The sequence below is a fragment of the Antechinus flavipes genome, chromosome 4, assembly GCF_016432865.1.
Source record: "Antechinus flavipes isolate AdamAnt ecotype Samford, QLD, Australia chromosome 4, AdamAnt_v2, whole genome shotgun sequence".
Classification (NCBI taxonomy): domain Eukaryota; kingdom Metazoa; phylum Chordata; class Mammalia; order Dasyuromorphia; family Dasyuridae; genus Antechinus; species Antechinus flavipes.
Genome location: NC_067401.1, coordinates 30,148,995 through 30,164,531, shown reverse-complemented (window position 1 = coordinate 30,164,531; position 15,537 = coordinate 30,148,995). Strand labels below are relative to the sequence as shown.

Here is a 15,537-nt window from a genome sequence, read left to right as displayed (position 1 = left end):
CCTCCTTTTTTTGCGGATTGCTGCATCAGACGCCACATCCCGGAGAACCCTCTTCTCCCAATGCCTTTTTGCCAGGCGACAGACAGCGACATAGTAAAAAATCCAGGCGTCCCCCCACGCGCTTCCCTGGCCCTGCTCCTGGGGAGAAGGAGAGAGCTGAAGGCCAACGGCACGAGGCCGGACTGCTCGTACTCCCGGGGAGCTCGGCCAGACAGAGCCGGGCCGTGGCAGGAACACACCTTACGCCCGTGCTACCCGGGAGATGCGATCTCTTCTGCGGCGCCCGCTCGGCTCGCTCCTCTCCGGGCTCCGCCCCAGCCGGCTCGCCTCGCCGTGCCGCGGCCCTCCTCGCCCCCCCGCCCCGGGAGGATGGGGGGAGGGGGCCCGCGTGGCCACGGCGGGGGGAGGCGGCCGCTCGCTCGCCCGCTCGGGGGCTCGGCTCGCTTGCCGCTGCGCCGCGCTCCGCTCCTCCGTGCGCCGCCGCCCCCTCCCTGCCGGCGGCCCCCGCCAGGCTCCTCTCCGCCGCCGGAAGCCGGCCCCGCCCCCTGCCGGCCCCCTCCCGGCGGACGAGCCCCGACCCAGCCAATGGGAAGGCCAGGAGCCCGCGGAGAGACGAGCGCCGCAGCCAACAGGGGAGGCCCGGCCAGGGAGGGAGGAGGCCGGTCGCCGGGGGAGGCGGGCCAGCCCGGCCCCGGCCTCGCCGAGGCTCCTCTTTGTTAGTGCGGCTTGGCTTCTCGGGCGCCCCCCAAATTGGGGTCCTGCGGAGGAGGGCTCTGGGCGAGCCGTGGACAAGCTACGGCTGGGTCCGGGGAAGTCACGGGGGCCGATCCGACTCGCCACCCCACTGGGGAGCTCCGAGACAGACTGAGTGTGGCCAGCCGCCCCCTCGGCCCAGGCCCGCAGACTCCGTGATCCCGGCAGCCGATCTAGGCAGCCCTCAGGGCGGAAAACCGGGTTCTCTGTGTCTCAGGGACACGGGGTCGGGCAGTCCTTCGGAGCTGCGGGGCCGGGCACAAGGAGAAGCGATCCTAGGACCGCGGCCGCAGGACGCACCTGCCGTCGTCAGAGCGCGGCCCCGGCTGGGCCGGCAGCCTGGTGGCAACGACACTTCAGTCCCCACGCCCGGGACGCCTTCCGTCTGGGCTGAAAGAAGGGCTGAAGGTCACGGCGGTAGGCGTTTTAAGGGGACTTTGGAAGGGGGCTGGACCGCCCGAGTTATCTCTGAGACCCGCCAGCCCTTCTGGCCTTTGGGACATTAGGGACATTGTCTCTGGCCAGCACTCCACTCAACTTCCGTGGCATCAACAGAAATAAAAATAGCATGACCCCTTTAACTTGAAATGGTCCCTCAGAGGATCTCCCAGTATTTGATAGGTATGATCTCACATTTTCAATCTTCCTGTAAGGTGGGAAATAGGCAGGGTGACTTTATTCCCATTTTAAAGCTCTGGAGATACTTGCATAGATCATTTTCCCTATCTTTCTTAAAAAGACATTGGATTAGTTATACGTGAATTTCAATGGTGTTAAATAGATAAGCCATACAATTTTAATGGGATAAAAAATAAAATCTTTTTCAATTTTTGGCTCCACAAAGAAAGATGCTCAAAAACTAGGTAGTCTTTTTTATCTCCAGTCTTCCTCCACTGGATGCCAGCTTCCTTCCTTCAGAATCATTCAAAATACACAAAAACAATTGTGCCACTCTTCAAAAAGCCACTTAAGCAAACTCAAAACAAGTTATTCTTTAAGAAACTCCAGTGTCTCTACTGGATCTGTATCCCAAAGAGATCATAAAAAAGAGAAAAGTATCCACATGTGCAAAATTGTAGCAACCCTTTTTGTGGTGGAAAAGAATTAGAAACTGAGTAGATATCTATAAATTGGGTAATGGCTGTATAAGTTATAAAGTAATGTATAAAAAATGATGAACAGGCTGATTTTAGAAAGGCCTGGAAAAAGGATCAACTATAAAAGACTTGGTTCTTCTCAGTGGTTCACTGAACCAAATCAATCCCAATAAACTTTGGATGGAAAACAACATTTGCATCCAGAGAGAGAACTACAGGCACTGAATGTATATCAATACATTCTATGTTAATTTTTTTCTTGTTTTTTTTCCTCTCCCATTTTTCCCTTTTGTTCTGATTTTTCTCTCCCAATATGATTCATAAGGAAATATGTTAAATAATAATAATAATGAAGATATGTATAACTAATAAAAAAAGAAAAAGAAACTCCAATTTAAAAAAAAGTCAGAAAGTGATAAAAAAAAAAAACTGGGCAGAGTTGATACTACCAAGTCAAATGTGAATCACACAAAACCCACCAAGATTAATGTTCAGTTCTCTTTTTCCGTTTTTATTTGCATAAGGAAATATTTGTGTTTATTCATATTTATTTTAATAATAAAAATAAAAAATAAGCTAGTCCACAAAATTGCAGGCTTCAAGACCATGGCTAATGTAGAAGGTGGGTAAAAACTTCCTTAGGCTAAAGCTTCAAAACTAACATAATTTGATTTCCCTCTGGTCCTTGGAGAAATAAACTCATTTAGATAAAAGAGAAGTACCTAAGAATCCAATACTTCCAGAATCACAACTGAGCCTTGTAACTTCTCATGAAGCCAACAGCAGTTCACATTTTAGCTGGGATATGATTTTCCTATTATTTAAAAGAGGTTAAAAATTTTAAAAGGCTTTAGGTAGATATCCAAGAAATTCTTCCAAAATAATCATTTTTATTAAGATCTACTACTTGCCCAGATATTGGTCCCAGGCCCTGCAGAGTCCAGCAGCAACACAATAGCAGACAGAAATTTCTTCAGAGATCTATTACAAAAGGTGGTGCTTGAGCTGATGTAATACAAAGAACAAAAAGGACAAAAAAGTCTCCACAAAAGTGATCTGGTTCCTCCTTATGACACAGAATGTGAACGGATTTTCAAAGACTATGCCAGTGAGTGAAGTTGATCCACTGTAGTATCCATCATCCTCAAAAGCTGATATTGATCTGGCTACCAAATGACTGCCTGTTTGCTCTCAAAGGAGTAGGCTAAGTATGAAATGGCCCACAGCCAAAAAGATAATCATCAAATCACTACTTTTGACCATGATGACCAAAAAAAACCCCAGACAAAACCATAAAATGGCACAATCTTCTCTGGCATTTCCACTTCCATCAGCTTCTACAATAACAATGACAGACTGATGGTCACAGGACCAAGAATGCTAACAAGCAATCCCCTAAAAACATATTACATATATTAGGATAACTTCAGGTACAAAACATGTGATTTCTGTCCAAAACTCACCAACATAATGGACTTGTCTCCTCTTAAAGAAAATTAGAAGACAAAAAAAAAAAAATTGCAGCTAAGTAAAACAAAAGCTGCCAGCTTCTCCTCTAAGAGATTAATACAAGAAATAACTGATTTCATCAAATGCTTTAAAATAACACAAAATATCAGCTCATGAGATATTTTCTCACTTTTTCTCATATTGTGAGTGTTCATGAGCACAATCAAATAGAACACCATGATAATGCAGGTTACACACCTGTATCCACCACAGACCATGCTGGTGTAGAGAAATACAAGCTCCCAAATAAAATCAATATATATCTTCAATGTGAAAGATGAATATAGGGGAGGATAGTGAAATATTGTTAATGAACAAGAAATGAAAAGTCTGTAGATGACTCAAAAGCCTCTCATATATTTTACTTTCTCCATGAAAAGACCTAGGCATTTTGACCAATGAACACAAAAAATGAAATTGTCTTAGCAAAAACAAACAAAAAAAACAAAAAACCCCAACCATTTCAAAATCTTCTATGTGTGTCAGATCATTGACTAGATCCAAAGTTCAAAATCAATATCAAATTAGAAAAAATGATAAAGATAAAATGACACTTCCTGCAATAAAGCATTTCTTACCCAGGTTGTTTAATAAAAACTGTCAGAGCTGAAGAATGGGAAATGGATAAAAGTGAAGAAAAAGACACCAACATATTTCTTAGAAATCTGTACAATGTTAAACAATCACCAAAAGCAGGAGGCAGGGGTTCCCAAATCACCTTATCCAGCAAACATTTGATCTTCTGGACAGAGAGATATGACAGTCAAAGACCACACAGGTTTTAAATACAAGCTCATTTAAAAATAAGATCACAAACAGCATCAGTTTACAAAATGACAAAATGTAAGCCTGTAAGAAAAATAAGCCTGGAAAGAAATTTATTTTGAGATGAAGAGCTAGCTTATCATTTACAAATTAAACTGAAAATCAACAGCTCAGAAATTGAGGAATGGGAGGCAGCAGACTTAACTGAATTAACCAAAATGTTAAAGACAATTTTTATAAATAAATCCTTATCTTAAGAGAAATCACAGGAAACATAATTGTCTGATAAGAAATCTCATTCCTAAGGGAAAAAAATTTCTTCATAGGAGAAAAAATGCTACGGTTGTTTGATCCTCAAAGGTCCTCCAAAATTTGATCTTCACTTGGGTTAGAAGGGAAGAAATCTAAGAAAGGCAATGTCAGTGATTAAATTCAAGGAGTAGTGACAAAGATGTATTGGCAAAAGCAGTGGACCCCACGCTCTACCATTTACTAGCTTATGGAGATGTGATAGACTCATTTTTTTTAAAAAAAGATATTTGCACAATCTGTTCCCTAGTCGTTTTATTAGGATCAGAGAAGACATTGTTACATAAACTGCTTTCTCTTTAAAACTCAAAACACTCTATATATGTAAGCTAATATCAGTATTCCTTTAAGTTCATTCCTTCTGTGTAAGCCTCCAGCACATCACAGCTGCATGACCACAATACCTGTTTCAGTTGGTTTCTATTCTCCAATTCTCCAATCTCTCCTCTGATACATGTAGTCATATAATTTAATTGCCAGGATCATCTTTCTCAAATACAGCTCTCATCACTCTACTCTCTTCAACAACTTGCAAAGGCTTCTGTCCTATCTAATGTATCTACTTTTGGCCTTTTAAATGTTCCAGAGGTATGGCCTACCTTAACTTGTTGAGGTTGGTGCCAAAGACAGCTGGGGATAAAGTTGACAGAGCAGGAAGGCCACGGTTCACATCCCAGCTTCAGATATTTATTAGCTTTGTGATCCTGTGGCCAAGTCACTTCATCTCTGCCTCGGTTTCCTCATTTGAGAAATGAGGATAACAACAGTACTTACCTTCCAGGATTGTGAGGATCAAATGAGATAATATTTGTAAATCACTTAGCACAACTGGCACAAAGTAGGAACTTAAATACTTATTCCCTTCCTATTGTACTCTACTCTACTCTAGTTGAGATTCTCTTCTCGTTGTACATGAACACACACACACCCTTCCACACAAATATCATTCATTCCCAACTCATAACATATGGATTCCTTAATCAGTGCTTTGGTTATTTCCAATAAGATATATATATATTTTTTTAAGTTTCTACATTATCAACAAGGCATAGAAAGGTGACATTATCTCAAGAGGGAGGCATTTTCCTTTTGAAATAATTCCTCCTTTCCCAACCCCAAACAGAAATGCTATCCATCCTTACTAGCTCCCTTCAAATATCACTTGCCCTAGGAAATTTTATTTTATTTTTAAAATTCTGCTCATAGGGTCCTTTCCCTACTTCAAAGTGCTATGTAACCTAAGAGTCAAATACTACATTAATTCAATATCCGATTTATTTCATGTTTTATGATCTTCTGACTTTTCCCCCCTCCCCCATCCAAACTTTTAAGTTTAATGTTGCCTGTACTGAATAGCTTTCAAGATCTTTGTAGCTTTATACACAGTGTATGCAGTTACAAGATCTAGAAAAAGTTTTGTAGTCAACTCCTAGTTCTCATGCCTACAACCAAAATTGTTCTTGTTCACTCACATCTGACTCTTTTGTGATCCCATTTGAAGTTTTCCTAGTAACAATCCTGGAATAGTTTGCCATTTCCCTATGCAGTTCATTTTACAGATGTGGAAATAGATAAAACAGCATTAAATGACTTATCCAAGGTCATAATGCTAGTAAATGTCTAAGGATGAACTGAATTCAGGTTCTCTGGGCTCCAAACCTGGCTGTCTAGTTATTGGGCCAGATGATGCCCTAATATAACCAGTTCTGAAAACATCAATAGCTTTTGCAATCTGTCTTCACAGCTGTTGAAATTACTAAATTCTAATTCTGTATCTGCCTATGACTGGAAAAGGCATACCTCTCAAGTTCACTTCACATTTCTATGCTTCATCAGTAATGTAGAAACTTGGGGGAAAAAATCTTTAATAGATAGAATTCTAGGAAATAAGCAGGATCCTGAATGAGAAGAATCATAGAAAGAAACAGATAATAAAACTGAGCATCTAGGAGACAAAGTAATTTTTCCAAATTTACTGAAGGAATAAACAAGGATGGGATTTCAACCTAGGACTTCTGACAAGACTTTTTCCTTTCATTCTATTTTTTTTTTTGGAGGGGGGGGAGAATTCAAAATTTATATTTCTTGGAGGTTTTAATAATTATCTTTTTATTTTCAAAATACATATTTTCAAAACATACAAAATAGTTTAACATTCACCCTTGCAAAACTTTGTAATCCAAATTTTTCTCCCTCTCTTACCCCTTTCCCTCAAACAGCAAGTAATCCAACATAGGTTAAACATATGCAATTCTTCTAAATATATTTCCACATTTATCATGGCTGTCCTAAATGATGTCACCTGTGTACAATAAATATTTACACTGGACAAAGACACTGCAACCTAATGTGGTGCTTTCCTGGTCAGCAGGCCCATGTTAAGGTAACTTCTGACTTGCTCTTCACAGAGAACCAGATTGGATACCTTCTGGAAGGCAGAAACATTTACTAAAAGAACAAATTATCTGAACAGAGTAGCTTTCAAAGTCAACTGTTCTTAACTATAAAAAGCAAAGGTAACAGATATACCTTTGGGACTTACATGGTAATGAAAATAACATCTGAATTGGAATTAGAGCAAATGACACAAACAGCAGTCAAAGAAAGGCAAAAATTAATTCAATTAAATGGAAGAAATGTCTTCTGTTCCAATGTTGGGGAAAAAATTCGAAAAAGATATGCTTATCTGAGAGTTCCCTTGCAATAGGCCGCTGCTGATTTCTTTGAAAAACTTCCATAAAGTAACATCTTGGTTAGCAAATGATTTTCACATCTACATAAATGAAATCACTATGGGGAAAAATGCCATAAATAAACTGAAAGTGAGTATTGAAGAAAGACAGCACAAAAAAGAGAGAGACTGCTATCATGTCTGTTTCCTATTTTTCCACAACTTTAACCATCTCTCATGGCTTGAGCTGTTCACACTTGGAAGGAAAAGAAAAGGCTTTAGGAAAGAAAAACTCCATTTCTCACATTAAAAGGGGAAACACATGGTGGAAAAAGTGAAAGCCAAAATCCTGGAAAAGTTTCACACACACAAAATGAGATGGCAAACTTGTGACTCAAGAGTGATTTGGCATCTTGAAGTACACAGCCAATTCCTTTCTGGTGCCAAAGCCAATGGATTCTCCTGTAGATAAAATGGCACCGTTCCTGAAAAAGCCCTGGCCGTTGTTTTCCCACAATCTCATAATCTGTCAGAACATAGAAAAGAAAAAGAAGGCTATACCAGCCAGGAAAAGTCAATTAGAACCAACACAGAGCACACCCTAGTTCTTCAGATGGTGTCTTACTGCAGGTTCTCAGGAGTCCTTTTTAAATGCTGTTTTTTGAAGACTTGGGGAGGGGAGAGGATAGGGGAGAATGAGAGAAATCCACCTCACTACTTTATTTGAAAACCAAGGATCAAATACCAGCTTGAATTAATAATTTCTGTACATTACACAAATCATCAACCTCCTTCCTCATTTTACATGAGAAGAAATTAAGACCTAGAAAAAGACCATTAAAAATTAGCAGAACCAAACCCACATTCCTGAGTTCCCAGGCAGTAGTAGCCAATTATCTCTTCATTAGGTTTTAACTGAGTTTTGGCTCTCTGGACATGCCAAATAAATGCCAACTGCCCAAGGTCTTCTGAATTTCTGAATGAAAACCTAAAGCCCAGAACACTTTAATTCTGCTTCCTAAGTTCCTTGAGTCAGGGACTAGTTCCTTCAGAGTTCAACGTCTAACCAACAGTAAGTGCTTTACAAATATTAGATTTACTGAGAAATGTCTACTCTGAGACAGTAAATGAAGTGGTATAGAATAGATGTATACTTATATCCAAAATAACTGACCAAGCAACATAGAACAAGATACCGAAAATGAACTAAAGTGGGGAGTGTTCAATGCCCAAATATGTACTGGCAAATAAAACAATAACACACTACAAAACACCTAGAAATAACTTCTATGCCCTGAAGATAAAAGAAGCTACACAAATTCATAGTCATGTATAGACAATATTCTCAACTAAAGAAAAATGAAGGATATTTAAAGAACATGATTTTATTCTACTAGCTGTGGTGTAGAAATTGGACAACCCAGAGGCTCTCCTATTCCCCACAAAGAAAAATGCCCTCCTCACTCCCCACATCAAAAATAAAAACAAAAACAAAAAACATCACAATGTGTTTCTACCACAAAATCAAGTCTAGTCTTCACCTTGGAGAGAAGAAACCTAAGCTTTTAAACTTGTCCTTGACACAATAGACTGTGGGAGAAATAAAATTCCAGGAAAAAAAAAAAAAGATTCAATTCTAGCTATGTATAGCTAATGATTTCATGTCCCTTAGTCTGCCTCTCTCTCTCTCACATGGTTTTAAAATTAGAAATGCACAGGACCCCAGTGAAAACAATCTGCAAGATCCTAATTGGGCCAATTCAAAGATGTCACAAATTATCATTTACTGATTTCAAGTCTCTTTATCAGTTTTAGGCCTCAGAACAGCCACATCCCTATTTTCTCCTTTTATTAATATTTCTTTAGAGAAGCTTGTGAAAAATTTGGCTCAATAGTTCAAATTTCAAATAATTTCTAAGTACATTATGAACAGAGATGCCTCCAAATCTACATTTACCCAAGCACGGCACTAGTGTTAGTTTTGCCAAAATGTCAACATGTCATTCCTAAAATCCATTCCTCCTAACTCTGCACTGAAATTTGCTCAGTGTCATGTACAATAAATAAAACTGCTTTTTCAATATTTTCCTAGGGTAGTTCAATTGATCAGCTTTAATGCTTTAAATATAAACAACAAATCAAACAACACCATTATGCCTTTAAATTGTTCAGTAGCTGCAGCCACCAAAAAGGGTGGCAATCTGTAACTTTACTTGGATAAAAGATTCAAGGTAGTTAAGGGTCCTGCATTATAAATCCACCAAACTGCTATTACAATAAATCTCTTTCAGAATCAGCTTGCCTAATCAGAAATTGCTGTTCACCTCTACAAGTTATTGAATCCCAGAAACTGGGGTAGCAACACTTTTTTTTTTTCCAAATCCTGAATTACCTTTACCCAAATAGTATTTATATAAATATATATCACCTTCCCAAGGAGCTCAAAGTCCTTTAACAGATATCATCTTGCTAATTTTCACAATATCCCTGGGAAAAATTGTTATTTAGGATTTATATCACACTTAGCTTGCAAAAATGTTGCACAATTCTCTTCACTGGCACTGATATCTCACAACCACTCATTGCAGTAAATTTAGAGCATGACCTACAACAAGGTTAAGGGAACTGCCCAAGATCACCTAGCCAGTTCTGTCTTTAAGAGTCCTTGGTCTAGGGCTCTAGCCCTTAGATGAAATCATCTCAGTAATCAATTAAGCTGTTCTGTTCATAATATTCATTGGCCTGGAACTGGTTAAAGTAGTTCTTAAAGAACTGGAATACATTTGAACTACAGGCCAAGCAAATAGCAAGAATAAGGATCTACAGCAGGAAATGCAATAGTGAAAAAAGAGTGATGTTAATGAGCACATTGCAAAGAACCCTGTTTTCCAAAGCTGCCACCATGTAAGAGCATAATAGTTAAAGGCAGAGACCCCTGCAAGACAGAGACATAAAGCCTATCGATTTGAATACAACAACATTCCTCCCATCACCATAGCTACACAGTTCCAAATCAAGTTCAGAATCAAAGGCCACAGTCAGGAAAACTATCAGCAGAAACTGAGCAAAACTGAAGAGCAGTGGTAGGCCCCATTCACTCATCTGCCATGCCTGTCACATCCTATGTGACACCACGGCTGGTAGTAAGGTAGGCAATAGAGTAAACATAAGGAGAGAAATATAGCTAGTGTCCATTACCTACAGAGCTCCATGTATTAGAAGAATAGTAACAAAAGCACATCATAGCACTTTGCTTCTGACAACATTGGGCAGCATGATAGGTATATCATATGATATAGCATATCATGATAGGATAGCAAAGCCAGAATGTCAGCTGAACTCCCTCACATAGTTAAGGAAAGTCTGGCCCAAAGAGCAGGCCCACAATTAGACTCCACTTCATTCTGTTCAGTATATATTGCAATATTGCAATAATATCCAAGGATTATTATTACTCTCAATTTACAGATAAGAAAAGTGAAGTTTTCCTGGATTTCATGACCTCCAGAAATTTATCTTTCTACAAGGTAGAATCTCATCTCAAACTCCTCCCTCTTCAGCCCCCCTGCACTGGAGGGTGGAGGGTGGATGTTACAGAGTGCCCTCCATTCTGCCCTCTGGGAATTCACTTCACCACTGCCCATCTGGCAGTTTTTCTGGACTTCAGGATCCTCAGAAACGCACCATTTTACAAAATGATAGCAAAAGTGAAACTCTCAACTCCTCAGATCATCTTCCTCATAGCTGCCAGGAAACCTCCCTCTTCCCTTTTAATCTTCCATTAGACTATAAACAACTTGAGGGCAGGTCCTGTCTTACACCTCTTGGTTTCCCTAGGCAGATGCTCCATAATTGTTAAATGACTCTGACTCTGAAGCTCAGACAAGTTAAATGGCCTGCTTAAAGTCACACAGTAAATTTTAGGACCAGGAATGGACCTCAGTGCTTTTTTCTATGTGACTACTTCTGTGATAGGAAAGGATAACAGGAAAAGTTGCCTGGGGCAGGACAGCACCTCAATATGAGGGGGCCTTGCAGACTTGCAATGTCATTTGTCTCTAACGAACCAAGGAAGAACTTTAGTTCAAGTCAAACATCTTTTAAAGCTCCCAGATAAAATGATGGATAGTCCCTACCCTCAAATAACCTGTGATCTAATAAAGGGAATCTGAATTGGAAAACACACAAATAAATGAATGGAAAACATGTTAAATGCTAGGATAGATTCAAGGAGGTGAAAATCACAGGGGAATGGTGGGGTGGAGGATGGAGGGGGGAAGCACTGAGGGAGAAGCACTGATCTACAAGGGCAGACAACAAAAATTTCAGCCATCACTCTGAATTCCAGATATGGAGCAACAACATATTCACAATGAGATGGACAAAGGCCAAACAGGAGGAAAGAGCAAGGGATAGAGGCTTCAACAAGCAGGACCCAACACTCCTACCCCCAGTGTCCATGGCCAATGTGAACGGCAAAAATGCAAGATGAAATCTGAGGCCATGAAATGATGTATTTCAGAGTCCTATCTCGAGCTACTTTGGGTCAGTCCAAAATGAACTATATGAACTGCGTAGGAAAGCCCCAAAAGCCAACCTCTGGTACTCGTTTACTTCTGTTCTTGAATCTCTTGAATCTGTCCGTCTCTCTCTGACTTTCTTTTTCTCTTACTCACTCTCTCAATCTCTCCCTCCTCCTTCCCTTCCTTCTTTCTGAAGATATTCAAGAGCCCACTTGAACTTGAGATGTGTTTACCCAAAGTGAGCAAAGACTGTAAGAGAAGAGATTTAGATAATACTCACTACATCAGTTTTTAACCTAGAATCTATGAATTTTAAAAATATGTATCTTGATAACAATTTCAATTTAACTGACTTCCTTTGAGATTATTCTATACGAATTGTTTCCTCAGTATTACAGAAGAGATTCCAGGAAAACATAAATTACCCTACACTTCATTAAAGTTTTTTGGTTTTTTTTAATGGGAAGCTTTAGAACTAGTAAAAAATGGACTATCTTTCTGGATCAGAGAGAGGCAGAAGGATGAGATACAGGAAAGTGAAAGGCCCCAGAAACCTACCAGGGGGTTCAGATTCTCTTCTAGGAGAAGTTCTATCTTGATATGAAGAGACTCCATATCCAACAGAGGCAAACACTATTTATCAACAGGGCCAAGTCTGGTTGCCTAATAATTATAATCATTTTTCTATAAATTTGTCTCCACTCAAAGGTTCAGACTCACTTGAAAGCAGAAGTACCCAAATTCCAGGACTCTTTAAAGAGCTCTCTAATCCCAGAATTCAAACTGTCCATTAAGCACCAATGTGTAGGAGAGTGGAAAACTCAGCCAGACTTGGTATAGGATTCTGTACCCAAACTCAGTGAACAAATGAAACACTTCCTTACTACTAGGAAATGGACTATGTTAGGGGGTTGGAAAGTAGGGGATGGGAGGAGGCAATAAGCATCTCTAAAACATCTACTATGTGTCAAGTATTATGCTAAGTTTAGCTTTAAAAATATTATTTCATTTGATCCTAACAACTCTGAAAGGTAGGTGCTGTTATTATCCTCATTCTACAGCAGAGGAAACTGAGGCAAAGTGAACTTAAGTGACTTGGTCACACACGTAATGCCAGAAGCTAGATTTGAACTTTGGTCTTCCTGGCTCCAAGCTGTCCACTGTGACATCACCTGGTTCCATGTAAATGTCAGAAGTTTATTGGAAAGGGAGGTAGGAAAGTGAACAACACATTTATTTTATTTTATTTTTTAATATCTAAGGCTGAATTTGTTTTTAATTTTTATTATTATTATTATTATAGCTTTTTATTTGCAAGTTATATGCATGGGTAATTTTTCAGCACTGACAATTGCAAAATCTTTTGTTCCAATTTTTTCCCTCCTTCTCCCCACCCCCTCCCCCAGATGGCAGGTTGACCAATACATGTTAAATATGTTAAAATATATATATATATATATATGTCCATACGGTTATTTTGCTGTACGGACTTTGAAATACAATTGTGTACAATTAACCTGTAAAGGAAATCAAAAATGCCGGCAGACAAAAATAGAGGGATTGGGAATTCTATGTAGTGGTTCATACTCATTTCCCAGAGTTCTTTCGCTGGGTGTAGCTGGTAAACAACACATTTAAAGAACAATCCCCTGACCAATAAGGGCTATGGCATCAAGAATGGCCAGGGAATAACAAGATAAAACACAGGACAAAGCACTCAAGGATTCATCTACATTTCTAAGCAAAGTAGGGCCATTTAAAAGAACCTGCATTTTTCCCATGTCTGTGGTTGGTGTGTGTTGTGGGGAGGAAACAATGGTAACAACTATCAGATAAATTTAGACAATTATTTTTCTAGAATTTTTCTTTTAAGTCTTCTTCTCTACTCCCATCCCATCCACAAAGGGTTCTTACCAAAACGCTCAGAAATTAGTTTTATCATTAGGAAGGGCCTGGTGATAAAGGAAAAAGATATGAAAGGTTTTCCAGGCTCAGACTTCTTAGTGGGTTGTGCATTGCTAAGAGACTTCCAGCCAGTGGCACAATGGTGCTAGAAAGAGAAATTAAGTCTACAAAGGTAAAGTTCCATATAACTTCTCCAGAAAGAGGGCCCATTCTAAATGGCTAATACCAAGCAGCAAGTACTCCAAACAGTTAAAGGGGAAGGGGGGAAGAAGGGGAGAGATTTTAGAAAAATACCAGGTTTCCTGATAAAGTAAATATTAAAAACAATACACAGTGCAGAAGGTCAGGATCTCTGCACACATTGCTCTATCTTAGAGAACACAAGAGGCCTATGTTTATACTTCAAAACCACAGACTGACTCCAAATCCAGTGTTACTTTCACTGGAAAATGCATCCAATCTCTGTCATCTCTATTTTTTCTATTTTCCTTTATCTGTTTATTTTGGTCTTTAGGCCACAGAATCTATGATATAATAAAAGCAACACTGAAGACCTGGGCTTTATTTTAATTAACTCATTGACCTTAGAAAAGTCACATTCCCTTCTCTGTCCCCCGTTTCTGATCTACAAAATGAAGATTTTGATCCAAGTCCCTTCTAGTTCTAAAATGCTTTGATTTTACAGAGGGAAATTGAGTTATTGCAGGATAGTTTTGCTCCAGTTTTTTCTCTTCAACTGTCACCACATTAACATCAGAACTTTTATTCTGTTTCTTGTACTTTAGAGCAAACAATCATTTCTATCCTCCTTTCAGCTAAGGATTATTATATTTGTTAAAAAAGAAACTGAATGTAATATTAATTGCAAGTATTAAGACTGGGAAGGTAGAAAAGAATTTTCATTAGGTATCATTCTGTTTAGTAAATTCTAATCACAGGTTGTTTTGGAACATTTTTGGATACTTAAAAATTAATTAAGCTCCTTAAAAAAAAACTCATTATGCTGTCATCATTTCACCAAATATTACCGTATTCCTTACATCAAATCTTACAATACACTTATTCCATTTTTAAAATTTTTTTTAATTTTTTAAATTATCACTGACCACTGTCTAAGACAAGTTCCTGACTACATTCTTTTTAAGGTTTTCATTGATGTCTTTTGTCTTTATATCACTTTCATTTCTGAATATATCTTCTGTGGATAGAAATATTGTTGAAAAAAATTTTTTAAATGAAAGAGAAAACTCAGATCATGCAACTAGACCAATACATTAACAGAATATGACAGCATATGCAACATTTCTCAATCACTATTCCATAATTCTGTAGTTAATGGAGGAAAGTAAATTTTCTCCTTTCTTTGAGGCAAAGCTTAGTCATCACAATAACAAACTTTAAGTGTCAGGTTTCCTTTATTTTTAATCTTAGTGTATGCTGTTTCCCTGGTTCTGTTTGTTTTATTCCATTTCAGGTCTTAAAGGTCCTTTTCATGCTTTTCTGAATTCTTCATAGAGTCACTACAGCACAGTAATATTCCACTTCATTAGACTTACATAAACTGATGCTAAGTGAAGTGAGTAGAACCAGGAATAGAACCAGTACACAGCAACGAGATTATACAATGATCAATTCTGAGGGACATGGCTCTTTTCAACGGGAAGGTGATTCAAGCCAGTTCCAATGGTCTTGTGATAAAGAGAGTCATCTGCATCCAGAGAGAGGACTATGGGGACTGAGTGTGGATGACAATATAGTTTTTTTACCTTTTTTCTGTTGTTGTGATTTGCTTGCATTTTTTTTTTCCTTTTTGGTCTGATTTTTCTTGTGCAGCATAATTGTGGAAATATGTATAGAAGAATTACATATTTTTAACTTATATTGGATTACTTGCTGTCTAGGGAAGGAGATGGGAAGAAGGGAGGGAAAATATTTGGAACACAAGGTTTTACAAGGGTGACTGTTGAAAATTATCTATCCATGTTTTGAAAATAAAAAGCTTTAA

At 39.0% G+C, this 15,537-nt stretch overlaps 1 protein-coding gene across 3 annotated transcripts in view; it reads right to left on the bottom strand.

Annotated features, from left to right (window-relative positions):
• The window catches only part of FAM222B (family with sequence similarity 222 member B), a 65,435-nt gene that overhangs the window by 41,126 nt on the left and 8,772 nt on the right, over positions 1-15,537 (bottom strand). Inside the window, exon 1 of one of the 3 annotated variants that reach the window (XM_051992292.1) lies at positions 240-333. The exons of the other annotated variants lie outside the window; for them this stretch is intronic. The gene's annotated coding sequence lies outside the window, so the exon portion shown is untranslated. Of the gene's footprint in view, positions 1-239; positions 334-15,537 lie in introns of those variants that run through there. 3 annotated transcript variants of the gene reach the window in all.